This window comes from Sminthopsis crassicaudata, chromosome 5, assembly GCF_048593235.1.
Source record: "Sminthopsis crassicaudata isolate SCR6 chromosome 5, ASM4859323v1, whole genome shotgun sequence".
NCBI classification, from domain to species: domain Eukaryota; kingdom Metazoa; phylum Chordata; class Mammalia; order Dasyuromorphia; family Dasyuridae; genus Sminthopsis; species Sminthopsis crassicaudata.
In genome coordinates, this window is record NC_133621.1 from 308,212,460 (window position 1) to 308,232,236 (window position 19,777).

Consider the following 19,777-nt stretch of genomic DNA (forward strand, 5'->3'; position numbering starts at 1 on the left):
CTATATAGGTATACCTTGTATTAAAATGCTTCCATTCCCAATGCAGGGGAGGTTTTAGGCAAAGAGAAAGGAGAGAATCTGAAGCTCAGATTTAAAAAAAAAATGAATATTAAAAATGTTTGTATATGTGACAATTGAAAATTTTAATCCTACATTTAAAAAGATACTTAACAATACATAATATGGCTGAGACTATGTCCCTAGTACTTTAGAAGTTACTACTAATGTTTTCCCAAATGGGTCTTTGCTTCCCTTAGGGAAGTGTATATGTCCTGGGCCTCTCTGTCCCTTGGAAAAGTCCATTACCTAACTCAGCCCCTTTGATCTCTTCTACCACAGTTGGAAATATTCGTCCTCCCCCAGCAAAAAAAAAAGACCTTGTCCCAGTTTGTCAATCCATGCGTGATCGTGGACTTTTGTAACATACATGCCAATTTGATTATATTGAACAGACATTTATTTGTTCTGCAGTGTGTGCAACATAGAGGATTAGGTGACTTTGTTACTTTTTACTCCAGGGTTAAGTTTTATCAGCCCAGATTATTACCATATAAGTCTGTCTCCCACTTTAGATTTCCTTCAGTTACATCAGCAATCTAAAAAGAAAACCTTCTATTTGCATTCTGCATATTCTCACAAAGTAACTATTAGTTGGAATCTTTTTGAAATAGAAATATATGGACACATTGAGTAGGATGTCTCTTCTACCTATTTAGCTATCGTTTTCTAATTAACATCTGTGAGGTTTTTTCCCTCACTGGGGTCACCAGAGTTAGAAAACAACAATCCTGTGCAAAGTAAAAGAAAAAAAAAACACAACTAAACAGAACATGGCACTCCAAAATCCTCTCATAACTAGTAGAGGCAAAAGTTCCTTGATAATATGGATATCAGAGGAAAAAAAACAAAAAACAAAAAACAAAAAACAAAAAACAAAAAAAAAAAAAAAAAAAAAAAAAAAAAAAAAAACATGAGCTGATAGTTTTAGTACTCCCAAAAGATTTTCACAGGACTTGATCCTTTTATCTTCACCATAACACCCTGTAATGTGCTGTTGTCTCCAGAAACTGCTGATAGCTCTCTGGGAGGAGATCTGCTGTGTCAACTCAAATCTCTCAGACAGATTCTTCTTCCTATAGAGACCCCTTGTCTTCAGACATTTGCTGCCAACTCTGGTTCAAAGTAGTGACTTCTTCTTCCTCTGGAGAGCCGCCTCAGGTCTGACCCAGACAAGACTCTCTCTCCTCCAGAGAGCCACTCCAACTCTGACCTAGATCAGAGACTCTTCTCTATGTGTGGGATAATGCAAAGGTTTCTGGGAAAAATTACTTCAACCAGGAGTTCACAGAAGTAAAACTCCCAGTAAAGGCCCAAACTAGAGAAGTGTTAAGTACCGACTTAGCACTTAGTAACAACTTAATATCTCATTATCTCATTAGCTTAGTAAGAACCTAACAACACCCAACATATATTACAGTTTGTAGCTTCAGTTTTCATTGATGGAAAATTTGCTGCCAATGTTTAAAGCTAAGTTTTACTCAATTTCATATGAAGACTCTGTCACTAAATTGCTTAAGGACATGAAGTTTAAGTGATCTAATTTACACATCTCATTCTGACAGTTACATATTATCATCCTATCTTTCGGGATTATGCTGGTGACACTTTTCTCACTTGAGTACACAAAATGGCATAATTGCATTTAGCAGGTAGGTAAGTGTTCCTGTACCACACGGGTGGATGAACACATGGATATGTAAATAAATGCCCACGAGAGAGAAATACCAGCCATTAGCAAGTTGACAAGAATACTAAGTATTTCTATGTCTCTGTTCTCGTGTTCTTTCCCCTCCCCCTTATTGTTAAGAATAATGGAATATAAAAGTAATTCAAGTCATCATTCACCAACAGTACTCAGCTCCCAAGGGATCTTTCTAATGCTGTGTGAAGAGACAATTTAATAATCATTACTCTCTGACAAGGAGTGCAAATGAAGAGCTTCATATGAACAGAAAGTGAGCTAGACATCCTTGGCCTCTATTGCAAACCTTGTTTGTTCCTGTACTCCAGCCTGTATCGTCCACTTTTAGTGTATACAGAGCACATGTTCTGATTCTCTGTCATGAAGTCACTTGACTCCCACCACTGAGGATTTTTCCTTAAAATCATCTCTAAGATTTTGTAATTTATCTATAAAATTGTTTACCAGTCAATCCATGTGTGAACATGGAGTTTTATAACATACATGCCAATTTGATTTTACTGAACAGACATTTATTTGTTCTCCAGTGTGTGCAAGGTAGAGTATTAGGTGCAAAGGATTTGAAGTGATACATAGACAAAAAAGAGAGAGAGAGAGAGAGAGAGAGAGAGAGAGAGAGAGAGAATCCCTCACCTTTTTTCTCAGCAGTATTTTATTTTTCCAATTACATGTAAAATAGTTTTCAGCATTCATTTTTGTAAGATTATGAGCTCCAAATTTTTTCTCCCTCTCTTCTTCTCCCCTCCTACAAAAGTAAGATGCAATCTGATATGCTATATATGTGCAATTACTTTAAACATATTTCCATATTAGTCATGATAGGAAAGAAAACTCAGAACAAAAGGGAAAACCCATGAAAAAAAAGCTCACCAAAATGTGAAAATAATATGCTTTGATCCACATTCAATCTCCATAGTTCTCCCTGGTCTCTTGGAACTGTCATCACTGTATTGATGAAAAGAGCTAAATCTCTGGTAGTTGATCATCACATGATCTTGCTGCTATTGTAATGTTCTATTGGTTGGGCTTACTTCACTCAATATCAATTCATCTCAGTTTTTCCAGACTTTTTCTGAAATCAGCCTGCTCGTCATTTCTTATAGAACAGATCATACTGCTTCACGTACCATAATTTAAGGAATCCTTCATCTTAAAAAGCTTATATTCCATTGGAGGAAGAGCAGGGATGACATATATACAAAAACCTATTAGAAAATATACACAAGGCAATTTAGAAGGGGAGAGATAGAAATTGGTGACCACAATGGGCAGGGCCTGCAGCACTTAATCCCATTACTTAACATCTCTTAGAAAGGTCATATTTGAAAGAATGAAGATTTTTAAATGTAGAACTTTTGCCTTTTGAAGGACTGAATGTCTTCCTCCTATTTACCTCAAAACAGAGCTTTCTGCCTAGTTTTATCAGGCTAAATTATTAACAAGTAGCATTTCAGGGAGAACACTAGACTAAGTGTCACCAGAGAGCTGAATTCAAATCAGTCTCTGACACTTATCAACTGTGAGTCTGGGCAGTTCACTCACCTATCTTTTGGGGTGTTTTGAGGCTGAGAAGAGGCACCTTATGGAAAGGTCTTTAAAAACACTGAAGTCAGAACTGTACATTGTATCCCAAAAGTCTTAGTGCAATTTTAATCTTCCATTAAAGCTTAAACCTTTACCAAGACTTTTGGATCACTCTATACAGTTGTCTCATTTGGTCATTTGGTTTTTTTCCCCTACTCTCTTCGTAGATTTTGAAAAGAAACAATTCAGGTCCAGTCACTAGCCTGCTATTATACTTAATCTTCTATTGCTTACTGTCCAGGTAGATGAAATGGATTTAAACTTTTTAAATTAATTTAATGAGCACTGAAATGCTCACTAATGAATGAATAAAAATTGAATTAATGAAATTAATGAAAATTAAAAGCTCATTTTCCGATGCATCTCCAAAGGCATCTTTGGGATAATTTTAGTTAGAGACAGTCTAGCAATTATGACACACACTGTGATTTCTTCCCAGGCTGTACTTTCTTCCCTTATGTCTCTATATTTGGGTGACATTTTCATCCCATGTGGTTTGGAGATTATAATTATTCAGTAAGGTGACATATCTTACATTCCTACGTTTTTTTTCTGATTCAGTGTCTAGGCTGTTGTGGATAACAGTTTGGTCTGCAGTGGTACAGCCCCCAGTTGACTTCCTGAATTCTTAAGGATTTGGGGGATTTGTATTTGCAGTGTACAGCTTTGTTATCTGGGAGTTGATAAAGGACAGCAAGTTTCTGGTATAGAATTCTAGTCACCTGATTCTGTCTTTTTACATCTTGGAAGAATAGACTGGTCACAGATTTAAAGTTCTACAAACAGCCCAAGATAAAATCAAATTAACGTTAAAAAATACTTAATGAAAAAACAAAACAAACAAAAAAAAAAATGAAGAACATAAAAAATTTTAAGAAATTTTAAGAAAAATATACTAAGGAAATTTAGGTACTTTGCTAGCTAAACCTTATTCATATAGCACTACTTGACTAAAGTTCTAAAATCTCAATACTTCTTTTGGAATCAGGAGCCAGTGTTAGCACATGAATTACTGCTCGGTAGTAATATGTCCCTATAATATGTCTATTAAATGTTTGTGTGACTCACTGAGGGCAGGTTAATTTCTTAAATATTTGGTTTATTCACAACAAAGACATAGTAGCCTCAGCAAAAGTTTCCCAGGACTTATGTTTACTTGTGTAACATTAGGCACTGCTGCTTTTAATTACTCTGAGGGTATTCTCACCTTACTCTTCCTTAGATATATCACTTGTGGAGTACTGATGGTTTATCACATTTCCAAAAGGAAAAAAATATACTGGAAAGCACAAAGAAAGGGTAATCAGGATGGTGAGATGGTCACGTAGTGCAATATCATTTCAAAGAATTAGGGGAATTTAACTTGGAAAAGACAGAGGTAAAAGGAAAAGATGATAGCTATCTTCAAGTATTTGAGGGACTGTTACATGGAGGAGAATAGTCTTATTCTGCTTAAGCTCAGAAAGCAGAACTACTATGAAAGGATAGAAGGTTACAGAGAGGCAAATTGAAATTTGGTGTAAGGAAGAGATCCAGACAATTAAAACTACTCCAAGGTAGAATGGGCAGCCATGGGAGGAGATGAGTTCAGCCTCCCTGAAGATGCTAACAATAATAGGACTTTAAAGTGTACAAAGCTGTTTACATATTTTGTCTCATTTAATCTTCTTAACAACTTTGTGCGATTAGCCCTGTTTGGCATATGAGAAACCTGAAGCTGCGAAAAGATTCAATGATTTGACCAGAGTCACAAAGCTAACATCTGAGACAACATTTGAACTTAGATCTTTCTGATTCTAATGCCAGATTTTTTTTTCATATGCTGGGTCTAATAAACACACATTCATCCATATGTAGAGAGATAGCAAGACACTGTAGACAGAATAGTGGCCTCAGAGTTAGGAAAAACAGGTTCAATTTTCTCTTTAAAAATAAAGGTTTGTTGTCTTGTTTTTACATTGCAAACATTTACAGATTACAACCATCTCCTTAGAAATCTCTTGTAATAAAGTAAAACATTTAAGCTAAACAATACTATAATGTCCTCATTTGAAAGTATACACAACATTTCACATCTATCACATTTCTCACCTCTCCATTATTCAAAATTGAAAACCAATTATTTTTTCTCCCTCCCCATTGAAAAGAAAAATAAATTTCTCCCAACAAATATGCATAGTCAAGCGACTTCTTTCAATGGCTATTTGTCTTTGTGTATTGTTAGGATTACTAGGTGAGAACTCAGGTTGTCTGGACAATGACAAGGTGAGAACTCAGGTTGTCTGGACAATGACAAGGTGAGAACTCAGGTTGACTTGATAAGGGGAGCAAGCTCATTGGTTGGAGTACTTCTTCCCAGAAGCCCTTGCATTATCCCACGCCCATTCTCTGGGAGGATAAAAGAGGACACCACTCCAGAGATAGAAGAAGTCTCTGCATTACATCAGGCCTGACGGGGCTCTCTGCAGGAAGGGAAGTCACTTCTCTAGACAAGAGTTAACGGCAACTGCCTGGAGACAATGGTTCTCTACAGGAAGAAGAATCTGTCTGAGAGATTTGAGTAGACACAACAGATCTCTTCCCAGAGAGCGATCTGGCAGCTTCTGGAGACGACAGCTCGCTACAGTGTACATATATTAACATACACACAAACACATCCACGTTGGGTTATATGTTTGTGGGGCACACACATTCTTCATCCTACTCTATTGCTGCTCTTTACTGGAAAGCATGATTTGCTATCAATTCTCTGGGATCATGAATGGTCACTATTCTTAAATGTTGATCATCCTTACAATTTTGTTATAGAAATTGTTCTCTTAGTTCTACTCCTTTCATTCTTCGTCAGTTAGGGACAGTCTTCAAATGTTTTGTAATATTGATGTTATGGTATAACTTGTTCTAGTTCTTCCTTGTTTCACTATGTATCAGTTCACATAAATTTTTATGACATTTTGAAATCACATCTTAAAGCACCAATAATCATATAATATTAGAATATAATATTAACAATACTATAGTAATAGCTCAAAGCTCACTTCAAACACTACATTTCTCTTTGATTTGGGGACAAAGTCTCTAAACTCCTATTTTCTCCTCTATAATAAGAATATATCCGGCATCAGTTGTGTTTTCAGTATAAGTAATTCCCTGTGTCAAGACAAATTGGAGCACTTAATAACTAAGTGCAAGAAGATTTCCCATGTCACACAGAAAGTCACTTCTAAGATTTGGCCTGGACTACAAACTTAGTATGGGATTCTTTTTTATTCCTTCTCAGATAAACTTCTTGATTGAGACAACTGCAACTCAGAACATTTAAGGGACTTACATCATGTAGGAAGTTAAACAGCAGCATCTTAATGAAAGATTCCTCAAACCCAATTATAATATTATTTTACTAAATCAAATCAAGATCCCTTGTAAATAATTGATATGAGTTAATTGTTATCTAAACTTAGGAAGAGAATTTTGTTAATCACTATGTAGCCCATTGCAACATTATTTTATATATAAAATCACCGTACTATTTTGTACTTCCCAAGTATCTGACTAAAATTAGGTCATCTCCAACTCGTACTTTTTCTCCTTCTGACTGCTGTTTGGTAGCACGATATATGGTCCAGCAAAAGGCTTCAACTACAAGAATATTCCATTCAACTAAAAACATTTAGTGAAATAGACCTTGCCTATAAGAAAATAATTAATTGAGGAAGATATATACTTGTATAGATATTTTGCATCAGATACAAAATAGATACAGGATTATTTGTAGAAAAAAAGAGAAAAGAGCCACTAGCAGCTGCTGAAATCAGAAAAGGTTCCATTCAGAATTTAACAATTAAGATTAAACTAAAGAACTCTAAGAATTCTAAGAAGTAGAGAAGAGGAAAAATGAATTCTGTTTATGAGCAACATCTAGTGTGATGTCAAGGAGAAAGGAAATGGACTGCTATATGGGAATAGCAAAGAAGGACTATTTCCCCTGTTCATAACAGGGTCATAAAAGGTCATAAATGGGAATAAAGCTACTGTAGCTAACTAATTATAGGGGAATGACAGAGTCGGACCTTTTAAGGAAAATCAATGGTTGGAGATGGGAGTGATAAGAGAGGAACTAAAGCAAGAGAAAAAAAAAACAAGGAGGCTATCGTAGTGATAGGCATATGTGACAAAGGCCTGAAGTGAGAAGGGAGTCATTTAAGCTAAAGAAAGGGATGATGTAAGAGATATTGAAGAGGTAAAAATGATAAGATTTTGTAAATGAATGGACACATGGGTTAAGAGTAAATGATATGCGTTAGGTGATATTAATGTCACAAATCTGGGCAACTGGAAGACTGGTGGTACTACCCTTAAGAGAAATAGAAAAAGTCTAAAGAGAAACACTGAGAATTAGCTCTTTTTAAGTTTTTGCAAATTTCATTAATTTAAGACATAAAATGTATTTATTGTTTGTTTGAGGCAATTGGGTTAAGTGACTTGCCCAGGTTCACATAGCTAGGAAATGTTAAGTGTCTGAGGTCAAATTTGAACTGAGGTCCTCTTGATTTCAGGGCTGGTGCTCTATCCAGTGCACCACCTAACTACCCCACATATAAATTTTCAAACTCAATCCAATAATGCTTCCTCACTAACATATTTAAGAGAGTACAAAGTAACATTTCATGTAAAAAAATAACATTTACTTTAATCAGCATAATTAAAATAATTTTTGCAAATGAGTTGTGTATGAGGACTGGACGAAATGCTATTTTCCCCGTAAGCTCTTTTTTAGACAAGCCACAATATCCATTAAGTTTTACCTATTAAAATTCTCTGTCATTGAGCCAAATGGAAATGAAATTTTAAAAATACAAGAAATATAGAGGTAAATATAGTTCTTTATACTTCTTTAAGCAATGCAAATAAATCAGTTGGATAGCAGAATTTTTTTGTTTTAAATAATCTATGCTTTTATATTAATCTCTCTCATCAGCTTTTATACTAATATATTTATATTAAACTGAAATAAGAATTTGGGGATGTAATGAGAGGTAGAAATAAACCTGAGATTCAATAAAATAAATGAGAATTCTCATATTTTTTCCTTAAATCATCATAAATCATTGGATATTCTGGATACCTCAAAAATGAAGAATATCAATACCTAGTTCTTTATTGCATTAGTGAAATGAATGGTGAAATGATGCAGCTTTCTCAATTTTCCAAAATATTTTTACATTGCCTATTTAATCTATGTTCACATTTTATAATCTATAGAAAAGAAGCCAGAAATAGAACACAGGAGTTTTCCTTTTACAATCTTCATGCATTCCTTTTCCTAAGAGCCTGCCAAATTATGCAATTCAGAGAACTTTCTTATCAGACATTAGTGTACATCAGGATCACTAACTGTGCAGCCAATATGTATTCTTTAAAGAGTAATTAAAAAAAAATTCTTGATAGCGACTGAACAGATAAAACATGATTGTTTTTACTCATCAGAGAAGATAAATTAAAGGGCCAAAATAAAAGAAATTCTGGATACCATATAATTAAAGTCTCCTGAACAAAAATGAAAAATGTGGTAAGACAGGCTGATGGTCTCATCATTTAGAGAGGACTAGAAAATGGGAAAACAAAGCCATAAAGTCACCATGTATTCAATGGATCCACAGTTTCATTATATTTAGGGATGATGGGACCAAATAGATGACTGAGTGGATGAATAATTGAATGAATTTTAAAAAGGAAAGGTAATAGAAGGAGAAGAAAAAGCATTTATGAAGTACCTACTATTTGTCTTAAGTGTTTTACAAATATTATCTTATTTGAATGGCAGTAAAAATAAATGAAAGACTAAATGTAATTTCACACGCTATTATAAAAATTGACTATGATCAGTCCTTTGGGGAAGCAATGCAGAATGATATTTCATTCTCAGACATAAGAAAAAGCAGGTTTGAATACATAAAAGGGAAAGGAATGATGATAGCTGTGAATTAATTCTAAATCCTCTACTTTTGCTAAAAGCAATCCATGACTAAAAGGACTATCACATATAAATGACACATATTCATCTAATGTATCATATCATGTCCCATAATTTATTCTAATCTAATCCCAGAAAGCATCTTGTTAAAAATTGACCCAATACACAGCTCACCTGTTGTGTCTTCTTGTAACCTAACATCAAACGCCAGTTTATCTTTTGAAGATCAGGAGGTGAAAAGACAGCAGAGATACTAGCAATAAAGAAGTAGGTCTTTGTTCATCATTACATGTTCTTCTTCATGACCAATTTCTATGATGAAAAGGAATATGCCATTGAACTGCCTCCGTTATACCATACAATAGACTTTTTCCATAAACAGGCTCTTTCTTTTCTAACCATGGGGTTTCAATTGCCTATAGTTTAGAACTGTGTTTAAGTTGCACTGGTCAAATTTAATGTCCCAAAGTGAATGGTCAGTCCCTATTTGTTTCAATTTCCTACAAAAGATGGGAGACATATTGGCAATCAAAGAATTGCTCCTTGGGAAATAAATAAGTGAGGACCAAATTAGATCCTCAGACATGTTGTATACATCTTGTTCAGGAATTCCATGAAGATAAACAGAGTAGACTATGATTCTGAAGAATACAATTCAGATGAGGTTAGAAAGAATATGGCCTTTAACAGAGAGCAGGGAATATTCTTTGGCTAAAAGGAGAATAAACACAGAGAAAATGAAAATCCTCATAAAGGAGGAAAAAAAGCATCAAGGCAGCATTGACAAGTGCACATCAGCTGGGACATGGCTTTTTAAAACTCTGGGTTAGCACACATTGGACTCATTACTCCTTTGAACTGATTTTTAAAAACAATGCAAGAACAATAATACTACTTGACATTTTGAACAGTGGTTGAAATTGCAAATCATTTTCTAGTTCAGATTAACTAAGTACTCACTACCAAAGAAAAAGCAGACATTTTGAAAAAGAAAAACCTAGCAACATCCCTATAAGTTGCTATACTTTCCAAACATTCTATTACAATTTAAAATATCAGAGAGCTTTACTATAAAATATATTTTCTGATCCTTCCAGATACTTTCTAAATATTATATTATTTACATGTTAGGCTCATGAAAGATCTCCAAAAACTAGAATTACATATTTTAAGAAATTTGAATTATACATAACAGTGGAAATAAAGATTGATAGAAAGGGGTTAATTTAATTTTAAAAATCCTGTATTCCTATATAAGCAAAATTGTCTATAAGAATGCTATATTCTAGAAAACATTGACTACAATAGAAAAGTTATTAACTACAACATAAAACATTTCACCAATTTTTATTTCTTAAATATCAATCCAAGTAATAACTTTTCCTTGACTTATTTAGATCTGTTAACTTCAATGGATCATTATACTTTAACATCAGACTTAAAATTTACAAGAAACTAAAACTAAGATTAACTTAACTGATAGTTGTTTGACTCCCAGAAATCTAAACACATGATTAAAAAGCAAAGAGGAAAAGTTCTGAACCATTAATACCTCTAACTAGAAAGATACTATTTATTTAAAATGTTTGAAATTTTCTTCTCAATTTTCTGAAGTGTGCTCAATCTCCTTTCTGAATTTCCTTTGATTGATACATTCATATTTTTCTAACTATTTAAATATTGGATTTTGTTTTTCATTGTTTCAAATGTAAATTTTTGGCAGTCTGAATTAAGCTAACAGAATTCACAATTCTGCAAATAAATCTCATTTGAGTCAATTTAAAATAAATTGTTAAAATTAAAAATAAATTGTTAAATATGTAATAGTATTGCAAGGTATATAATACTCTTTGAATCAGGCACTATGAAAACCTTATAATTAGACTTCCAGGTTTGAGGCAGTGAGAGGGGCTCAGTTTAGATTTTTGACAGATTACTTAATCTCTAATTTCTCCTCACCTTTGAAAAAGAAATCCGTTAATCCTGGTGTCCTTTTAGCTTCTCCAAACATTTATAATTCAATATTCTAATATATATTTGAACACAGAGACATGCGTTAAAATTCTATCTCAGATAATGCCTATTGATGCAACCTTGAGGAATTCTCTGTAGTTTTCTGGAGTTTTGTAATCAACCTGATTTTACTTACAAACAGGAAATAGTTACTCATATCAACCTCAACCAAAAAATAAGAATCTGTCCATAAAAACTATTATGATGACAGGGAAGATCAATTCACAAATTGAGAAAAGAACAATGTTAAAACACCCATGAACAAAACCCCAAAGGAAAATAGGAAGTGGTCTTGAAGCCAGAAAGATTTCATGGAAGAACTCAAAAAGAAGCTTAAAAAAAATCATACAAGAGAAATAGGAGTAAAATTCGGTAAAGAAATGAGAAGGATGCAAGAGAATTATGAAAAAAAAAAGAGTAAACATCTTAGAAAGAAACAATTGCTTGAAAAGCAGAATTGGTCAAATGGAAAGAGAGTCTCAAGAATTGATGGAAAAAACATCCTTAAAAATGAAAAAGGAGCTACAAAAGGTCATTGAAGTTAGAATTTAACAAGTGAAGACTAATGACTCTCTGAGAGAGATATCGAGAAAAAAGAAAGAAGGATGTTCACATATTTTCTAAACCTATGCAGCAAATGTATGGGAAGACATGGACAGTAATTACATAAGCATAACAACAAGCAACGATTGGGGCCATATCCTCATGAATGAAAGAACAAGTCTATCTGAATTTGTCAGTAAAAATGTTTGTCTATCTCATATATATATATAATTTTCAATTTCACAACTAGAATAACTATACTTTTTTGCTTAAGCCATGTGCTACAACATTTATTTCAAAACCTGTTTAACTGTGAGTTTAATGAATAGTCACAAATAGGTAATTTTGTGATAATAATAATAATTACATAACATCAAATGAAAATTTTACCCTGTTCACAGCAAACAGCATCACCTATAATATCTCACTTGAGTCTTACAATAACCCTATTGGATAAGTCTTATTATCTCATTTACAGATGAAAAAACTCAGTCTGAGAATGATGACATGACAGGTTCTCAAAGTCAATGTTTAAGGCAGTATTTGAACACAGATCTTCCTGATTCTAAATTTCATATTCAGTCTCCTCTACCATTTACATAATTAGGAAAAAATCTAGAAAAAGTTAAGGGAAGATATGATCGTTGTCACTAAACAGCCCAGTTTTAAGAAGAATAATTAAAGGAATATCTGCTTGCAAAACTACAACAGAGCTTCGGCTTTTATATTATCTCCACTACCTGTACATTCCAAATAATATATATGATTGTACTATGCAATTTTATTACAAAACTAAAAATAACTCGGAATAAAATAAATGATAATGAAATGTGATCACAGAGCAGTTAGCAACACATATAAACTGTTGCTAACAGTGTGGTTTTTTTTTAAACACTAAAAATATGTATAACGTTAAATCACAATAAAAATGCTGGTATCAATCATTAGAATATATTTCAATGACAAAGAATTTCCCAATGAATCAATGTAATATTGAAGTTTTTATAGCTCTGAAATATATCACAGAAATAATTTAGCTAAAGAATATTTAAAATACATTTGAAGAAATGACCAAAGACATTGCCTTAATATATTAAAAGAAAATTCTTGAATGTGGTTATACCTGTAAAATAAATAGATTAGTTGATTATAGGGTGGCTAAGTTCATTTTATGTTAAAATTTTACATGGATTTGAGTACTTGCCCCTTCTGCTTTCTCCATCGTGTTGGACAGAATTTCCTGGAGATCTCGGACATATAAGGATTGTTCCAACAAAGTACATATTGATAGGACTGGAGAGGCATTCTGTTTAAAAAAGGGAAAAATGAAATTATTAATTTTGTCATTGTCAATTAACCAGGAATAACCCCATTTTTTTTTTTTTGGATAGACTTTACAGACAAAGTAAACACTTTATCATTGTCTGATTATTTCAGGCTATGCCAGATGCAAACTAAGATTGAAAAGCATAAAGCACATAAACATATAGCTTTTGATAATTTAAAAAAATTATTAATAATCATAATGTGGCTTGTCCTCCTCCAGGTATAAGCCAAAATTCCTTACAAAATATTTTTCTTATATTAACCAAAATATCCTTAATTTAGATTTTTCATTGATTCCTTTTATATTCTTGACTTTTTTCTTCTAAATAAATTTTCTTATTTTTTTCTAATTCAGAAAAATATTTTTGATAGTTTAATTCATATGGTTTGACTATGTATACATACATGTATATATATATGTGTGTATATATATATATATATATGTATGTGTGTACATATATATGATCAGTGCTTTGTTTAGTCAGACACTGTAGTGCTTCTAGAAATTTTGCTGATAACCATGGAAGTTACTTTGGTGTAAATACTAACTAACGGTGGTGGAAACTTCACCAGTGGTTTTGATAGCAGTCATGATGTTGGAGGATATGAATGGATTTGCAATGATAATGATAGGAAGGAAATGGCTCTGGTTACTATGAAAGAAACAGAGACTTTGGACATGGTGAACAAGGTGACATAAAACAGGACAGAGTTTTTGGTAGCAAGTATGATAACTAGGCAATGGAGGATGTAGCAGCAACTTTAGACGTAGGAAAAGCTACAGCACTTTGCCAACTGTAGTGATTGGTCCTCCATCTTTGGTACCAACAAAGGAAGAAACTTTGGAAGCAAGAATTCCTGCCCTTGTGGTAGGGACCAATGTTTTGCCAAACCACATCACCAAAAGGGCTAAAGTGATTCACATATTAAAAGCACTAGCAGAAAAATTAATTACTGTTAGGAAACAAAGTTCAGCAGAAGAAAGTTAGAAAAGTGACAAGGACAAATCACTATTGATCAGAGAAATGCAAATTAAGACAACTCTGAGATATCATTACACACCTGTCAGATTGACTAAGATGACACGAACAAACAATGATGAATGTTGGAGGGGCTGTGGGAAAACTGGGACACTGATGGTGGAGTTGTGAAAGAATCCAACCATTCTGGAGAGCAATCTGGAATTATGCCCAAAAAGTTATCAAAACGTACATGCCCTTTGACCCAGCAGTGCTACTACTGGGCTTATATCCCAAAGAAATACTAAAGAGTGGAAAGGGACCTGTATGTGCCAAAATGTTTGTGGCAGCCCTTTTCATAGTGGCTAGAAACTGGAAAATGAATGGATGTCCATGAATTGGAGAATGGTTGGATAAATTATGGTATATGAATGGTTTGGAATATTATTGTTCTGTAAGAAATGACCAACAGGAGAAATACAGAGAGGCTTGGAGGGACTTAAATCAACTGATGCTGAGTGAAACGAGCAGAACTAGGGGATGATTATACACTTCAACAATGATACTGTATGAGGATGTATTCTGATGGAAGTGGATATCTTCAACATAGAGAAGAGCTAATCCAATTCCAATTGATCAATGATGGACAGAATCAGCTACATCCAAAAAAGGAACACTGGGAAATGAGTGTAAACTGTGAGCATTGTTTTTTTGTTTGTTTGTTTTGTTTTTGTTTCTCTTCCCAGATTATTTTTATCTTCCCAATACAATCCTTCCTTTGCAACAACAACAACAACAAAATTCGGTTCTGCACATATATATTGTACCTAGGATATACTATCAGATATTTAATATGTATGGGAATGCCTGCCATCCAGGGAAGGGGGTGGAAGGAAGGAGGAGAAAAATTCAGAACAGAAGAGAATACAAGGGATAATGTTGTAAAAAAAAATATATATATATACCTATGCTCATGTTCTGTCAAAGAAAATGTTATAATTTAAAAATTTTTTTTAAAATAATAATAAATTTAAAAAAAAAGAAAAGTGACAAGGAACTATAGGTTACAACACATTGGTGAACTCAGCCAAGTACAGTGACCAGGAATTCTAGCATTTCAAGAAGACATATTCTAGTCAGAATGTTTTTTTTTTTTTGGGGGGGGGGAAACACAGTTATTTTCATTTCAGTTCTGTGATAGTTTTAAAACATCACAACAAAAAAGTACTAAACTTCTGTTTGTCTCAAATGCCTCAACTGGTATGGACTGAACTCTATGACCTTTAAGACTTCCCAACTCTGTAATTTTAAGAGATTGCAAATGCTTCAATAACAACTGGATCTCAAGTCCTATTATACTGAAATTATCCCACAGGTGAGCGGTATCCAGGATTTTCACTAATTAAGTAACTAAAAAAGTAACTTAAAAGTAAGAAAAAAGTCTAACTAAAGAAATACATCTTATTGAATAGGCCGACTTCAGGAAACTGGGTAGTGGCATTAACAAGATGAAAGTCAGGAAAACAAATATTACAGCAAACATTTACAAATGCAATAAAATTCACAAAGGCCTTGCTACTTCATCCGATCCTTAAAACAACCTTAGAAGGTAGGAGCTATTATCCTTATTTTACAGATGAGGAAACTGAGGGCAGAGATTAAGTAACTTGAGTCACAGAACTAAATGGAAAGCGGTATTTGAACTCAATGATGTCTTCTTGGCATAAGATCTAAGCTGACATCTTTCCCCACCCTGGAAATCCTTCTCTGCTCATGCTCCAGTTTCCTAAATTATTAATACTTAAAAAAAAAAAAAAAAAAAAAAAAAAAAGGAACTAAGATTTGTGGGACGAAAAGCCCAGCATTTTAAGATTTGCAAAGGGCTTGACATCTATTATCCCACTGTCCTCACAAAAACCGGGCCAGGTGGACGCTAGGACTATGCCCATTTTACAAATGAACAAAAAACAAACAAACAAACAAACAAACAAAGACAAAGACACCGATGGAGGCCGGAGAGAGGGAGCTGTCCAGCATCACCGGATTATCAGAAGCACGATTAGAAAATGGCCCTTCCGAAGTCCGAGCACAGACCTCCACCCATTCAGGCCCGCCCTTGGAGGCAAAGGCCTTTCAGAACAATTCAAGGACCCTTCATTGGGAGGCTCCCCCGCGGCGGCCCCGGGGATGAGCCTCCGCCCGGCCACAGTCTGGGATCCGAGGAGGCGGACGCGGTCCGATGTTCAATCACCAACATCCTCGTTTTCTGGCCACTTTTGAAAGTTGCCGCGCACTTTGGAGACACGGGAGCGGGGGGAGGGGCGGGTCCCCGGGCTCATTGCTCCAGGCCCGAGAGAGAGCGAGGAAGCCCCGGAGCTGAGGCCGCGGGAGATGCCCGGGCTCCGCGCGGGGAGGCGCCATTTCTCCCAGGCTGCAGTGAGGGAACGGGGGGGGGAGGGGAGGGGAAGGTCCTGAGGAGGAGCCTCATTTATCTTCCATCTCAGAGGCGGCGCCCCCCACCCTGCTCCCAGCTTTGCGGCCCGAGCCCCCAGCAGCGGTCGGCAGGAGGGGGCCTGAGCTAGAACCCAGGAAAAGTACTCCCGAGGAAGACCCCCCCACTCCTGCCGATAAAGGAATGGGGACCGGAGGGATGCGCTGCAGCGGCCTGAGCTCTGGGCATGCGCAAAGTGCTGCCTGGGCATTTGACGGGCCTTTCCTCCTGTTCCCCCCCCCCCGCCCCCCCATCTCCCGTCCCTGCTCGGAGCAACCGCGCCCTGCGCTAAAATCGGGAAGGGCAAAAAGCCTCCAGCCAAGCCCGGCCTCCGACCCTTCCCCCCCGGGACACAGCCAGGCTCCAAATGGCGCGGGGAGGCTGCAGATCAGGAAGAAAGAGAAGGAATAACGAGAAAAGGGGGGCTTCTTCCTCTGAAGTCAATGAATAGAGAGAAAGTAAGGAGTGACAGAGACAGAGAGACAGAGAGAGAGAAAGACATAGAGAGATACACAGAGAGAGAGACAGAGACACACACAGAGAGAGAGAGAGAGAGAGAGAGAGAGAGAGAGAGAGAGAGAGAGAGAGAATGAGAATCAGAGAGGTTAAGAAAGGCTAGAGAGTAAAAATAGAGTCTGAGAAAAAGTGAAAAAAAAAAAGAAACAGAAATGGACAGAAAGAGAGAAAAAGAGAGAGAAGCATAGAAATAAAGCAAGCCAGAGAATGAAAAGGAGATTGAGAAAAAGGAGTAAGTCAGAGAGGCAGCATGGAGAAAAGAAGATAAGGGAGTTCGAGAGAGACAGACATACAGACAGGAGGACCTGAGGTCAAATCTGGCCTCAGACTCTGAACACTTCCTGGTTGTGTGACCCTGGTCAAGTCACTTAACCCCAATTGCCTCAGGGGAAAAAAGAGAGATAGTAAAGGAAATTAGATGAACAGTGATAGTTTCCCTCTCAGATCTGTAGAAACGGAAGCCCCTGTGAGGACTAGATGTAACTGCACAAAAGGGCAGGGGGCGCAGGTCCATTAGGGGACACTGGGAGATCCCTGGATTCTGATTCCAAAGTCCCCCCTGGTTCCCTGAGGAAGGCTGCCATAACTGTGAGAGTGGGATGGGCTTCAGTCACAGCTCACCCATGACCATGAGCAATGCCCAGGAGAAATACAAACAAGCCATTTTACTGTCTATAACCTCATTAAACCAAGCCTGAAACCAGAACCAGAAGAAGAGGTCAGGGAGTTTACATTGAGGGCAAACAGGCCCATCTCTGAGCAGCAGAGGCCCCTCTCCTGAGCCAGAGGAGGAAATGCTGAACGGCCTCGCCCTCCCCCCCTCCCCCACCCCTGCCCTGTGAGGCTCTTGTGGGGGCTCTCCCAACACAAAGCCCAAACAAAATGAAAGAAGAAATGAGGAAATGCGGAATTTGAAACCCAAAACACAGACAAGGGCGACATCTAGCGGAAGAAAAGCGAAAGGCACCAATGATACTCCCTCTTCCCTTCACAAAGTTGTGCTCCCGGCTAGAGATCAAGGAGACAGGGAGGGAGGGAAGGAGGGTGTCCTGTTAGAGAGGAGGATGAGACCCTTTGACCCCGGGCAGAGAAGAGGCAGGCAGGACGGCTCCCATTGGCCACTTACTCTGATCACAGAAATTTGCTTGAAGAGGAGAAAGCAGGGGCCTGACTGGGACACTAACAATCCCCCCTTCAGCCTGCTGGGAAACCTGTGCCAGGAAGTTCTGGGGATTTCTCTCCAATGGCGGGTAACTAACGTCGTTCAGAGAACCATTCCCAAAGTCAGAACCCAGAACAGGCAGGGAGGATCCCGAGGGATTTCACCTCCATAGCAAGTTTCACTAAGCAGAGTTTTTACATCCCAAACTCTGTCCCCCGGGCCTGCAGAGCACAGCCCACGGCACAGGCAGGCTTGTCAGGCTGAAATCCTGCTCTGGGGACTTCTAAAAGGTACAGATCCCATTTACTGTCATACTCCTTACCCATGAGACCCTGAGGCACTTCTTAAATACAGGATAACAGACAGTTTTCAGAGAATTTACAATTACCCAGAAATCAAGTTTCCTAGGAGTTCCTTGCATTGCTCAACAGTAGAACCTCAGATACAGAGTCCCAAGAAGAAGAAAGAGAAGGAACAAGGAAAAGGAGGAGGAGGAGAAAGAAGGAGAAGAAGAAAAGAAAAAGGAAGAAGGAAAAGAAGGAAGAGTAGGTGGAGAAGGAAGAAAATGGAAATCATGAGGGACTTAACAAGGGTTATCTGTTTGCATTCCTACAAGATGGTACGTGTAACTTCTAATAACATGCTCATTATTATGGCAGTTAAAATTATATATATATATATATATATCTCATATATATATATATATATATATATATGAGAGAGAGAGACAGAGAGACAGAGAGACAGAGATGGCAATGTGTGGATTGAATATGAGAGGATAAAATCTAAAAAATAAAATGAAATCCAGGGGTGATTGAGGAAAGAACTAGGAGAAAGGGAAAGGGAAAGGTGGAAAGGAGATGATTATCTGCCATAAAGATACAAGAAAAAGCTCCTACAATGTAGAGAAAGAGGAGAGGGGAGAAGGAGTAATGAACTTTAGACTCGCCAAAATTGACTCAAAAGGAAATAACTGACACCAATATGGCTACACAATTCTATCAGAGAGCAGGAAGAGGCAAAGATATGGGAAGGGGAGTGTGATAAAAGAGAGGGAATATTAGGTAGTAAAACACTTTTGAGAGGGACAGGATGAAGGGAAAGACAACAGAATATAGGGGGAGGGATAGAATTAGCAAGAGTAATTATGAAGAGAATTGTGAAGCAAGTTTCTCTGATGAAAATTTACTTGGCAAATGAATAGGGAAGTGAGTCAAACTTGTTAAAAAAAAAAAGCCATTCCACAATTGACTAATGATGAAAATGTATGATCTGTGCTCAAAGGGTCATAAGATCCTTTGACCTATGGAAATATTTATAGCAGCTCTTTTTTCAGGGCCAGAAGTTGGAAATCGAGGGGATGACTTTTCATTGGGGAAAGACTGAATAAATTATGGTACAGAATGATGAAGGAATATTCTTATTCTACAAGAGAAGAGAAAAATGC

General features: G+C 36.5%; 1 long non-coding RNA gene across 1 annotated transcript in view; it reads right to left on the minus strand.

Annotated features, from left to right (window-relative positions):
- Window positions 1–13,078: 13,078 nt before the first annotated feature.
- LOC141543208 (uncharacterized) overlaps window positions 13,079–19,777 on the minus strand; it is a 122,746-nt gene continuing 116,047 nt past the window's right edge. The window contains exon 3 of the long non-coding RNA XR_012482380.1: window positions 13,079–13,182. This is a non-coding gene — a long non-coding RNA (uncharacterized LOC141543208). The remainder of the gene's footprint in view (window positions 13,183–19,777) is intronic.